The following is a 12,509-nucleotide window of genomic DNA, read 5'->3' as shown; positions in this document are numbered from 1 at the left end:
GCCCCCTCCCTTCAGCCCCCTCCCTTCAGCCCCCTACCCCCTCCCTTCAGTGTGTATTTTTAGATTGTGTGTGTGAATTTCTGATGGGATATTGCTTATTCACTCAATAATCAGGAACACACAGAGTTAACATGGTGTGTTATGTGATTGAATTGTGTTTGGGGCAAGAGGAGGATAGGGTTTGGGTGGGAGTAGAGGGGGCGGGGAGGGGGGGCGTATAGATTCAGCAGTAAAACCACTTCTAAGATCTAAGGGGGGGGGGGGCAGGCAGCAGTGGTACTAGTGGGAGAAGGGAGGAGGAGGAGGAGGGGGATGAAGAGTCTGTGGTTAAAGCGTTAAAGCCGATGGGAGCACTTACAGATCTATATTTAAAACATAATAAATAGCCTGTCAATTCACTAAAGTGAAACGGTGGAGAAGAATATGAGGAGGAGGAGGAGGGAGAGGGAGAGGAGGAGGAGGGAGAGGAGGGAGGGAGGAGGAGGAGGAGGGAGAGGGAGGAGGAGAAGGGAGAGGGAGGAGGAGGGAGAGGAGGGAGAGGGGAGAGAGGGAGAGGAGGGAGAGGAGGAGGAGGGAGAGGGAGGAGGAGGGAGAGGAGGGAGAGGGAGAGGAGGAGGAGGGAGAGGGAGGAGGAGGAGGGAGAGGGAGGAGGAGGAGGGAGGAGGAGGGAGAGGAGGAGGAGGGAGAGGGAGGGAGGAGGAGGGAGAGGGAGGAGGAGGGAGAGGGAGGAGGAGGAGGGAGGATGAGGGGAGGGGAGGAGGAGGAGGGAGAGGGAGGAGGGAGAGGGAGGAGGGAGAGGGAGAGGAGGGAGAGGGAGGGAGGGAGGAGAGAGGAGGAGGAGGGAGAGGAGGGAGAGGGAGAGGAGGAAGAGGAGGGAGAGGGAGAGGAGGAGGGAGAGGGAGGAGGAGGGAGAGGAGGGAGAGGGAGAGGGGGGAGGAGGAGGGAGAGGGAGGAGGAGGAGGGAGAGGGAGGAGGAGGAGGGAGGGAGGAGGAGGGAGGGAGGGAGGAGGAGGGAGGAGGGAGGGAGAGGAGGAGGAGGGAGAGGGAGGGAGGAGGAGGAGGAGGGAGAGGGGAGGAGGAGGGAGAGGGAGGAGGAGGAGGAGGGGAGGGAGGAGGAGGGAGAGGGAGGAGGGAGGGGGAGGGAGAGGGAGGAGGAGGAGGGAGAGGGAGAGGGAGGAGGGAGAGGGAGGAGGAGGAGGAGGAGGGAGAGGGAGGAGGAGGGAGAGGGAGGAGGAGGGGGAGGAGGAGGAGGAGGGGAGAGGGAGAGGAGGGAGAGGGAGGAGGAGGGAGAGGGAGAGGAGGGAGAGGGAGGAGGGAGAGGAGGGAGAGGGAGAGGAGGAAGAGGAGGGAGAGGGAGAGGAGGAGGGAGAGGGAGGAGGGAGAGGGAGAGGAGGGAGAGGGAGGAGGAGGGAGAGGAGGGAGAGGGAGAGGAGGGAGAGGGAGGAGGAGGGAGAGGGAGGAGGAGGAGGAGGGAGAGGGAGGAGGAGGGAGAGGGAGGAGGAGGAGGAGGAGGAGGGAGGAGGAGGGAGAGGGAGGAGGAGGAGGGAGAGGGAGGAGGGAGAGGGAGGAGGAGGAGGGAGAGGGGAGGAGGGAGAGGGAGGAGGAGGAGGAGGAGGAGGGAGAGGGAGGAGGAGGGAGGAGGAGGAGGAGGAGGGAGAGGGAGAGGGAGGAGGAGGGAGAGGGAGAGGAGGGAGAGGGAGGAGGAGGGAGAGGAGGGAGAGGAGGAAGAGGAGGGAGAGGGAGAGGAGGAGGGAGAGGGAGGAGGAGGGAGAGGAGGGAGAGGGAGGAGGAGGGAGAGGAGGGAGAGGGAGAGGAGGAAGAGGAGGGAGAGGGGAGGAGGGAGAGGAGGAAGAGGAGGAAGAGGAGGGAGAGGGAGAGGGAGAGGAGGAGGGAGAGGGAGGAGGAGGGAGAGGAGGGATCTATATCTATACATCTATCTATATCTAACAGCATCATATGACATCTGAAATGTCTTTATTCTTTTGGAACTTCTGTGATTGGAAATGTTCACTGTTCATATTTATTGTTTATTTCACTTTTGTATATTATCTCCCTCACTTGCTTTGGCGATGTTAACATATGTTTCCATGCCAATAAAGCCCCTTGAATTGAATTGATAGAGGCTTTGTGTGTGAGTGAGTGAGTGAGTGAGTGAGTGAGTGAGTGAGTGAGTGAGTGAGTGAGTGAGTGAGTGAGTGAGTGAGTGAGTGAGTGAGTGAGTGAGTGAGTGAGTAAGATAGTGATAGATAGATAGATAGATAGATAGATAGATAGATAGATAGATAGATAGATAGATAGATAGATAGATAGATAGATAGATAGATAGATAGAGATATAGATAGATAGATAGATAGAGAGAGAGAGAGAGAGAGAGAGAGAGAGAGAGAGAGAGAGAGAGAGAGAGAGAGAGAAAGATAGAGTATGACCATATTAGAGAGACATATTTCCCTCAGATTACACAGACCCACAAAGAATTCGAAAACAAACCCGATTTTGATAAACTCCCATATCTACTGGGTGAAATTCCACAGTGTGCATCACAGCAGCAAGATTTGTGACCTGTTGCCATGAGAAAAGGGCAACCAGTGAAGAACAAACACCATTGTTATTTATTTTATCTTGTGTCCTTTAACCATTTGTACATTGTTAAAACACTGTATATATATATATATCATATGACATTTGTAATGTCTTTATTGTTTTGAAACTTCTATATGTGTAATGTTTACTGTTAATTTTTATTGTTTATTTCACTTTATATATTATCTACCTCACTTGCTTTGGCAATGTTAACACATGTTTCCCATGCCAATAAAGCCCTTGAATTGAGAGAAAGATATATATATATATATATATCTCTGAGAGAGACAGAGAGAGAGACAGAGAGAGAGACAGAGAGATGGACGGATAGATGGATAGATAGATAGGAGGCTTAGTTAGGGAGAGGAGAAGATAGAGTTTCACAGGGGGTTGGAGTGTGCCTTGCAATCATGCAGTCAGCAAAAATAAGCCCACACTATGGAAACAAAAGAACCGTTGGCCCCAGTGCCCAACTCCTAAACCCGTCCCTCTCTGAAACAGTATACCTTCCTTCCAACTGTCGCACCATAACTATCGACCCCGCCCAAACCACCAGCCCCCACCCCAATCTCTCTCAACTCTCCTCTGCCATACTCCTCACTAAACCCCAAGAACCACAAGAGCGCCCCCCTCGCAAGACCTCCTTCCATTATCCGTAAATAACCTCCCCAACCTCCTCCCCGACCCCCCCTCCCACCCCAATCTTTCCTCCTCCTGCCCTGCCTCTAGACCCAGTGACCACACTAAACCCAGTCATCTAGAGATCCGTTACTCTACTGTACCCTCAACGTTTATCATGAGTAGTGATGACCTCACTATCGTTCACTCTGCTGCTCTGTGCGTCTGTCCCCTCAACGTTTATCATGAGTAGTGATGACCTCACTATCGTTCACTCTGCTGCTCTGCGCGTCTGTCCCCTCAACGTTTATCATGAGTAGTGATGACCTCACTATCGTTCACTCTGCTGCTCTGTGCGTCTGTCCCCTCAACGTTTATCATGAGTAGTGATGACCTCACTATCGTTCACTCTGCTGCTCTGTGCGTCTGTCCCCTCAACGTTTATCATGAGTAGTGATGACCTCACTATCGTTCACTCTGCTGCTCTGTGCGTCTGTACCCTCAACGTTTATCATGAGTAGTGATGACCTCACTATCGTTCACTCTGCTGCTCTGCGCGTCTGTACCCTCAACGTTTATCATGAGTAGTGATGACCTCACTATCGTTCACTCTGCGAGTCTGTACCCTCAACGTTTATCATGAGTAGTGATGACCTCACTATCGTTCACTCTGCTGCTCTGTGCGTCTGTAACCTCAATGGTCGTAGTAGCTTGGGGTTGGGGCGATGTCAGCCTTGGTCCTATTGTGATTTTGTACCCATAAAACATTGTGATATCGTCCCTATTGGCCACCACCAAAAAAAAAAAACTACAATTTAATTCATGGATTAAAACTCGCTAAAACAACACGAGAAAATCAAAGGCAAGTGGACAAATCTTGAGGAAGGATGACGTTGCTGTGGTTACGTACTGTCACGTATACTCCCTCTCCGGCCTCTAGGTATTCAGGCTGCTGATTATCCCACACACCTGTCACCGTCGTCTCGCGCACCTGCGCCTCATGACACTCACCTGGACTCCATCACCTCCTTGATCATCTTCCCTATATCTGTCACACCCCTTGGTTCTTTCCTCAGGTGTTATTGACTCCGGTTTCATGTCGGTGTGTTGTTTGTGTTTCGTGTTTATTGTTTTGTTTTGTTTTGTTTATTAAAAACACTCCCTGTCCTTGCTTCCCGACTCTCAGAGCACTCGTTAAACGTGCAGGGAGTGGCCATTTTTAAACGTGCAGGGAAAGGCCCAATCCCAATCAGATTATGTGAGCGGAGCTTGGAGCAGAGCGGAGCTTGGAGTGGAGCGGAGCTTGGAGTGGAGCAGAGCGGAGCTTGGAACAGAGCGGAGCGGAGCTTGGAGCGGGGCGTGGAGCAGAGCGGAGCGTGGAGCAGAGTGGAGCGGAGCTTGGAACGGAGCGGAGCTTGGAGCGGAGCGTGGAGCAGAGCGGAGCTTGGAGCAGAGCGGAGCTTGGAGCGGAGCGGAGCTTGGAGCGGAGCGTGGAGCAGAGCGGAGCTTGGAGCAGAGCGGAGCTTGGAGCAGAGCGGAGCTTGGAGCAGAGCGGAGCTTGGAGCAGAGCGAAGCTTGGAGCAGAGCGAAGCTTGGAGCAGAGCGAAGCTTGGAGCAGAGCGGAGCTTGGAGCAGAGTGAAGCTTGGAGCAGAGTGGAGCTTGGAGCAGAGTGGAGCTTGGAGCAGAGTGAAGCTTGGAGCAGAGCGGAGCTTGGAGCAGAGCGGAGCTTGGAGCAGAGCGGAGCTTGGAACGGAGCTTGGAGCAGAGCGGAGCTTGGAGCAGAGCGGAGCTTGGAGCGGAGCAGAGCGTGGAGCAGAGCTTGTAGCGTGCCCAATTTGATGGAGCGAGTTTCCCCAGAGCCTATTGCACTTCTCGCCTGCTCCAATATCGCTCACTTCACGAGCTCAGTGTGCCTACCCAGCATGCATTCGCAGTCTACTTGTGTGCTGCTTTATCCCCTACTTTTATCTACTGTCGTGGAGTTGACTAAATATTTTCATAAAGAAGCTGGCTACCGGCTAGTTGTGTAGCTCCACCCACCTGTCCCTACCGGCTAGTTGTAGTGTAGCTCCACCCACCTGTCCCTACTGGCTAGTTGTGTAGCTCCACCCACCTGTCCCTACCGACTAGTTGTAGTGTAGCTCCACCCACCTGTCCCTACCGGCTAGTTGTAGTGTAGCTCCACCCACCTGTCCCTACCGGCTAGTTGTAGTGTAGCTCCACCCACCTGTCCCTACCGGCTAGTTGTAGTGTAGCTCCACCCACCTGTCCCTACCGGCTAGTTGTAGTGTAGCTCCACCCACCTGTCCCTCCCGGCTAGTTGTAGTGTAGCTCCACCCACCTGTCCCTACCGGCTAGTTGTAGTGTAGCTCCCCCCACCTGTCCCTACCGGCTAGCTGTAGTGTAGCTCCACCCACCTGTCCCTCCCGGCTAGCTGTAGTGTAGCTCCACCCACCTGTCCCTACCGGCTAGTTGTAGTGTAGCTACCCCACCTGTCCCTACCTTCTAGCTGTAGTGTAGCTCCACCCACCTGTCCCTACCGGCTAGTTGTAGTGTAGCTCCCCCCACCTGTCCCTACCGGCTAGCTGTAGTGTAGCTCCACCCACCTGTCCCTACCGGCTAGCTGTAGTGTAGCTCCACCCACCTGTCCCTACCGGCTAGTTGTAGTGTAGCTCCACCCACCTGTCCCTCCCGGCTAGTTGTAGTGTAGCTCCACCCACCTGTCCCTACCGGCTAGTTGTAGTGTAGCTCCACCCACCTGTCCCTACCGGCTAGTTGTAGTGTAGCTCCACCCACCTGTCCCTACCGGCTAGTTGTAGTGTAGCTCCACCCACCTGTCCCTACCGGCTAGTTGTAGTGTAGCTCCACCCACCTGTCCCTACCGGCTAGTTGTAGTGTAGCTCCACCCACCTGTCGTTGTAGTGTAGTATATATTCCCACTTTCAATAGGCCTGGCATACAGTGCATTCAGAAAGTATTCAGACCCCTTGACATTTTTCCACATTTTGTTACGTTACAGCCTTATTCTAAAGTGGATTAAATACTTTTTCCCTCATTAATCTACACACCAATACACCATAATGACGAAACAAAAACAGTTTTTAGATTTTTTTTGCAAATGTATTACAAATAAAGAACATAAACAAGATTCTCTGGTCTGATGGATCTAAGATTGGCTTCAATGCCAAGCATCATGTCTGGAGGAAACCTGACACCATCCTTACGGTGAAGCATGGTGGTGGCAGCGTCATGCTGTGGGGACTGGGAGACAAGTCAGGGTCGAGGGAAAGATGAACGGAGCAAAGTACAGAGATCCTTGATGAAAACCTGCTCCAGAGCGCTCAGGACCTCAGACTGGGGTGAAGGTTCACCTTCCAACTAGACAATGACCCTAAGCACACAGCCAAGACAACGCAGGAGTGGCTTTGGGACAAGTCTCTGAATGTCCTTGAGTGGCCCAGCCAGAGGCCAGACTTGAACCTGATCGAACATCTCTGGAGTGACCTGGAAATAGCTGTGCAGCAATGCTCCCCATCCACCCTGAAAGAGTTTGAGAGGACAAGGAACGGGTGATAAGGGATGAGCTGGTGCGTATCCAAATCAAATCAAACTGTCACAAATCAAGGTGACTTAGAAAAGTGTAGCTCCACCCACCTGTCCCTCCCGGCTAGTTGTAGTGTAGCTCCACCCATCTGTCCCTACCGGCTAGTTGTAGTGTAGCTCCACCCACCAGGGTGCGTTGGACTAGTAACCGGAAGGTTGCAAGTTCAAACCCCCGAGCTGACAAGGTACAAATCTGTCGTTCTGCCCCTGAACAGGCAGTTAACCCACTGTTCCTAGGCCGTCATTGAAAATAAGAATTTGTTCTTAACTGACTTGCCTCCTAAAGGTAATAAATAAATAAATAAATAAATAAACATGCCCTCGAATACAACATTATACAACAGGTGTAGGTAGACCTTACTGCAAAATTCTTACTTACAAGCCCTTAACCAACAGTGCAGTTCAAGAAAGAGTAAAGAAAATATTTAACAAATAAAAACTCTAATGTAAAAAATAATTAAAATACAATGTACAGTTGAGTGACTATGCCGAGATAATAAACTGTCCCAGCTTGGGGGAGATACGCTACCTCCTTGGGAAGGAAACTATCAACTAGCTGTCCGGCACATACATCTGCTGTACCAGTAGAAGAAACAGCACTTAACCCTGCCCCTGAGCAGAACCAAGGGCCCAAAAGCCCTCGCATGTGGCCTTCTGAATGGCACAGTGGTTTAAGGCCCTGCATCGCTAGAGGCCTTTATACAAACCCGGGTTCAATCCCAAGCGGTGTTGCAGCCGGACTCGACCGGGAGACCCATGAGGCGGCGAACAATTGTCCCAGCATCGTCCGGGTTAGGTGAGCATTTGGCCGGCCCGGGATGTTCTTGTCCCAATCGCGCTCTAGCGACTCCTTGTGGCAGACCCGGGCGCATGCAAGCTGACTTGTGTCACCAGTTGTAAGGTGTTTCCTCTGACACAAGGGGTTAAGCGAGCAGTGTGTCAAGAAGCCTAGGCTGTTGGCTTTTAGTCTTGATACTTTTGAAAGCCAAGACAACAGCTAGAATATTTGGGAAATAAGCCACTGTTCAGAACTTTAGCTCGTCTTAAAGCTGTTATGATAGGCCAGTAGGAGTATAGCTTATTGGCCATTTAGCTCGTCTTAAAGCTGTTATGATAGGCCAGTAGGAGTATAGCTTATTGGCCATTTAGCTCGTCTTAAAGCTGTTATGATAGGCCAGTAGGAGTATAGCTTATTGGCCATTTAGCTCGTCTTAAAGCTGTTATGATAGGCCAGTAGGAGTATAGCTTATTGGCCATTTAGCTCGTCTTAAAGCTGTTATGATAGGCCAGTAGGAGTATAGCTTATTGGCCATTTAGCTCGTCTTAAAGCTGTTATGATAGGCCAGTAGGAGTATAGCTTATTGGCCATTTAGCTCGTCTTAAAGCTGTTATGATAGGCCAGTAGGAGTATAGCTTATTGGCCATTTAGCTCGTCTTAAAGCTGTTATGATAGGCCAGTAGGAGTATAGCTTATTGGCCATTTGGTTTTAAACCTCGCATGGAGGGATTTTCCGCATGAATCATTTCATTCTTTTTTAAGCTTAAAAACTTGTCATTCTGGCTATCTTACGTTCTTAGGCTTTTTTTGAGATGGAACTCATTGCTTGATCTGGAGGAAGGCTGTGCATTAAAAAACGATGAAGCGTAGCCTTCAGTCATATTCAAAGCCTATTGAAGGGAGAGAGAGAAGGGAATATAGACTTTCTTTTTTAAACAGCTAGACACAAGACAGTGTCCGTTATAAAAACACGTAGTAAAAAGTTGAGGCTACAGCCTAATCCCATGTATCTGACAGAGAGAGAGAGAGAACGGAGAATCAGAATGTCCCGGGGACAGAAGGGAGAATCAGAATGTCCCGGGGACAGAAGGGAGAATCAGAATGTCCCGGGGACAGAAAGGAGAATCAGAATGTCCCGGGGACAGAAGGGAGAATCAGAATGTCCCGGAGACAGAAGGGAGAATCAGAATGTCCCGGGGACAGAAGGGAGAATCAGAATGTCCCGGAGACAGAAGGGAGAATCAGAATGTCCCGGGACAGAAGGGAGAATCAGAATGTCCCGGAGACAGAACGGAGAATCAGAATGTCCCGGAGACAGAACAGAGAATCAGAATGTCCCGGAGACAGAACAGAGAATCAGAATGTCCCGGAGACAGAACAGAGGATCAGAATGTCCCGGAGACAGAACGGAGAATCAGAATGTCCCGGAGACAGAACAGAGGATCAGAATGTCCCGGAGACAGAACAGAGAATCAGAATGTCCCGGAGACAGAACAGAGAATCAGAATGTCCCGGGGACAGAACAGAGAATCAGAATGTCCCGGAGACAGAACAGAGAATCAGAATGTCCCGGAGACAGAACAGAGAATCAGAATGTCCCGGAGACAGAACAGAGAATCAGAATGTCCCGGAGACAGAACAGAGAATCAGAATGTCCCGGAGACAGAACAGAGAATCAGAATGTCCCGGAGACAGAACAGAGAATCAGAATGTCCCGGGAACAGAACAGAGAATCAGAATGTCCCGGGACAGAACAGAGAATCAGAATGTCCCGGGAACAGAACAGAGAATCAGAATGTCCCGGGAACAGAACAGAGAATCAGAATGTCCCGGGGACAGAACAGAGAATCAGAATGTCCCGGAGACAGAACAGAGAATCAGAATGTCCCGGGACAGAACAGAGGATCAGAATGTCCCGGAGACAGAACAGAGAATCAGAATGTCCCGGAGACAGAACAGAGAATCAGAATGTCCCGGGGACAGAACAGAGAATCAGAATGTCCCGGAGACAGAACAGAGAATCAGAATGTCCCGGAGACAGAACAGAGAATCAGAATGTCCCGGAGACAGAACAGAGAATCAGAATGTCCCGGAGACAGAACAGAGAATCAGAATGTCCCGGAGACAGAACAGAGAATCAGAATGTCCCGGAGACAGAACAGAGAATCAGAATGTCCCGGAGACAGAACAGAGAATCAGAATGTCCCGGAGACAGAACAGAGAATCAGAATGTCCCGGAGACAGAACAGAGGATCAGAATGTCCCGGAGACAGAACAGAGGATCAGAATGTCCCGGAGACAGAACAGAGGATCAGAATGTCCCGGAGACAGAACAGAGAATCAGAATGTCCCGGAGACAGAACAGAGGATCAGAATGTCCCGGAGACAGAACAGAGGATCAGAATGTCCCGGAGACAGAACAGAGAATCAGAATGTCCCGGAGACAGAACAGAGGATCAGAATGTCCCGGGGACAGAACAGAGAATCAGAATGTCCCGGGGACAGAACAGAGAATCAGAATGTCCCGGAGACAGAACAGAGAATCAGAATGTCCCGGGGACAGAACAGAGAATCAGAATGTCCCGGAGACAGAACGGAGAATCAGAATGTCCCGGAGACAGAACAGAGAATCAGAATGTCCCGGGGACAGAACAGAGAATCAGAATGTCCCGGAGACAGAACGGAGAATCAGAATGTCCCGTGAGAGTTCTGGAATTAGAGTCCTCATTATCATCGTCATAATTAGTCTTGTCCTTCCACACCATATTGTCAACAGGCAATAAATATCAAGTTCAGGTTCATCAAACGGACACAAAACTGACACTTGCAGCAAAGAGAGAAACAATATATTCTAACTGGAATTGACTTTGCTGCTTTGTTGGAATTCTCTGCTCTGTTTGGCCTACATTCGTCTCTTGCGTTCTGTAGGCTATATAACATATTTATTGAAATAGGCTATAGAAAATAAAAATAGGCAAATTACTCAGAATGTCACTTGTGTGCTGCTCTGCTGTGCACTACGAGACTCCATTTTTTCCCTGTGCGGCGCCAGTCAAGTTCAAATAGGTCATCATCACCGATAGACGATGCTGTCGCAATATCGCCCAACCCTAGTAGTGACATTACGTCATGGACCACAATGGAAATAAATCCCTGACCTTATCGCCATAAACATCCTCTAACTCAGTAACTCAGCTATGAATACTTATCTCATCACCATCGTGTTGATTTAATGTGTATATATGGGTTCTGGTCAAATGTAGTGTATATTAGGGAATAGGTGGCTATTTTGTATGTATACCTTGTCTCTCGTCGCCATCTAGTGTCCTGTAACCGCGGTTTAACCTCGGTGTTAATCAGATTGACTGGAGCCTGAGAGTCTTTACAGCGATGAGAGAAGAGACATGGGCCTATGGCTGATTTTACATGCAGTAGAAAGAGCAGTCTTACGGAGAGCTTTCAGTAGAGAAAGATTTGCACACAGTGGGTTGGTTTCCCATACATCTTGCCAATCCAAAACTGGCATGGCATCCATGTGGTCCTTCTGTAGCTCAGTTGGTAGAGCATGGCTCTTGTAACGCCAGGGTAGTGGGTTCGATTCCTGGGACCACCCATACGTAGAATGTATGCACACATGACTGTAAGTCGCTTTGGATAAAAGCGTCTGCTAAATGGCATATATTATATTATATATTATATTATTATTATTATATTATATATTATGTGCAGCGAAAACAAGAACACAAGAACACAATAAGTCAATGTTTATCCATCTTACTACAGCACTCAAAACCAACACTGAAGGAGAGGAGGGGGGAGACAAGAGGAGGGGAGAGACAAGAGGAGGGGAGAGACAAGAGGAGGGGGGAGACAAGAGGAGGGGGGAGACAAGAGGAGGGGAGAGACAAGAGGAGGGGAGAGACAAGAGGAGGGGAGAGACAAGAGGAGGGGAGAGACAAGAGGAGGGGGAGACAAGAGGAGGGGAGAGACAAGAGGAGGGGAGAGACAAGAGGAGGGGAGAGACAAGAGGAGGGGGGAGACAAGAGGAGGGGGGAGACAAGAGGAGATAGGGAGGAGAGGATGGGAGAGAAGGGGGAGAGGAGAGGATGGGAGAGACAAGAGGAGGGGAGAGACAAGAGGAGGGGAGATAGGGAGGAGAGGATGGGAGAGAAGGGGGAGAGGAGAGGATGGGAGAGACAAGAGGAGGGGAGAGACAAGAGGGGAGAGACAAGAGGAGGGGAGAGACAAGAGGAGGGGAGATAGGGAGGAGAGGATGGGAGAGAAGGGGGAGAGGAGAGGAGGGGAGAGACAAGAGGAGGGGAGAGACAAGAGGAGGGGGGAGACAAGAGGAGGGGAGAGACAAGAGGAGGGGAGAGACAAGAGGAGGGGAGAGACAAGAGGAGGGGAGAGACAAGAGGAGGGGAGAGACAAGAGGAGGGGAGATAGGGAGGAGAGGATGGGAGAGAAGGGGGAGAGGAGAGGAGGGAGAGACAAGAGGAGGGGAGAGACAAGAGGAGGGGGAGACAAGAGGAGGGGAGAGACAAGAGGAGGGGAGAGACAAGAGGAGGGGAGAGACAAGAGGAGGGAGAGACAAGAGGAGGGAGAGACAAGAGGAGGGAGAGACAAGAGGGGGAGACAAGAGGAGGGGGAGACAAGAGGAGGGAGAGACAAGAGGAGGGGGAGACAAGATGAGAGGGAGACAAGAGGAGGGGGAGACAAGAGGAGGGGGAGACAAGAGGAGGGGGAGACAAGAGGAGGGGGAGACAAGAGGAGGGGAGAGACAAGAGGAGGGGGAGACAAGAGGAGGGGGGAGACAAGAGGGGGGAGACAAGAGATGGGGAGAGACAAGAGATGGGGAGAGACAAGAGATGGGGAGAGACAAGAGAAGGGGAGAGACAAGAGATGGGGAGAGACAAGAGGAGGGGAGAG

General features: G+C 50.8%; 1 long non-coding RNA gene across 2 annotated transcripts; it reads right to left on the bottom strand.

The window, feature by feature from the left end:
- Window positions 1-5,220: 5,220 nt before the first annotated feature.
- LOC127930844 (uncharacterized) lies at window positions 5,221-6,108 on the bottom strand. Of its 2 annotated transcripts, none has more exons than XR_008139600.1 (3): window positions 5,920-6,108; window positions 5,351-5,502; window positions 5,221-5,277 (listed from the first exon to the last, which is right to left on the bottom strand). It is a non-coding gene; the product is annotated as an uncharacterized LOC127930844 (long non-coding RNA). The 2 variants fall into 2 exon arrangements; XR_008139599.1 differs by lacking the exon at window positions 5,221-5,277 and adding an exon at window positions 5,768-5,881 and having other exon boundaries at window positions 5,332-5,502.
- Between the last annotated feature and the right edge of the window lie 6,401 nt (window positions 6,109-12,509).

Source organism: Oncorhynchus keta, chromosome 6 (genome assembly GCF_023373465.1).
Source record: "Oncorhynchus keta strain PuntledgeMale-10-30-2019 chromosome 6, Oket_V2, whole genome shotgun sequence".
Classification (NCBI taxonomy): Eukaryota; Metazoa; Chordata; class Actinopteri; order Salmoniformes; family Salmonidae; genus Oncorhynchus; species Oncorhynchus keta.
Note: the sequence above shows the minus strand (reverse complement) of the source record. Positions and strands in the feature narration are given on the sequence as shown.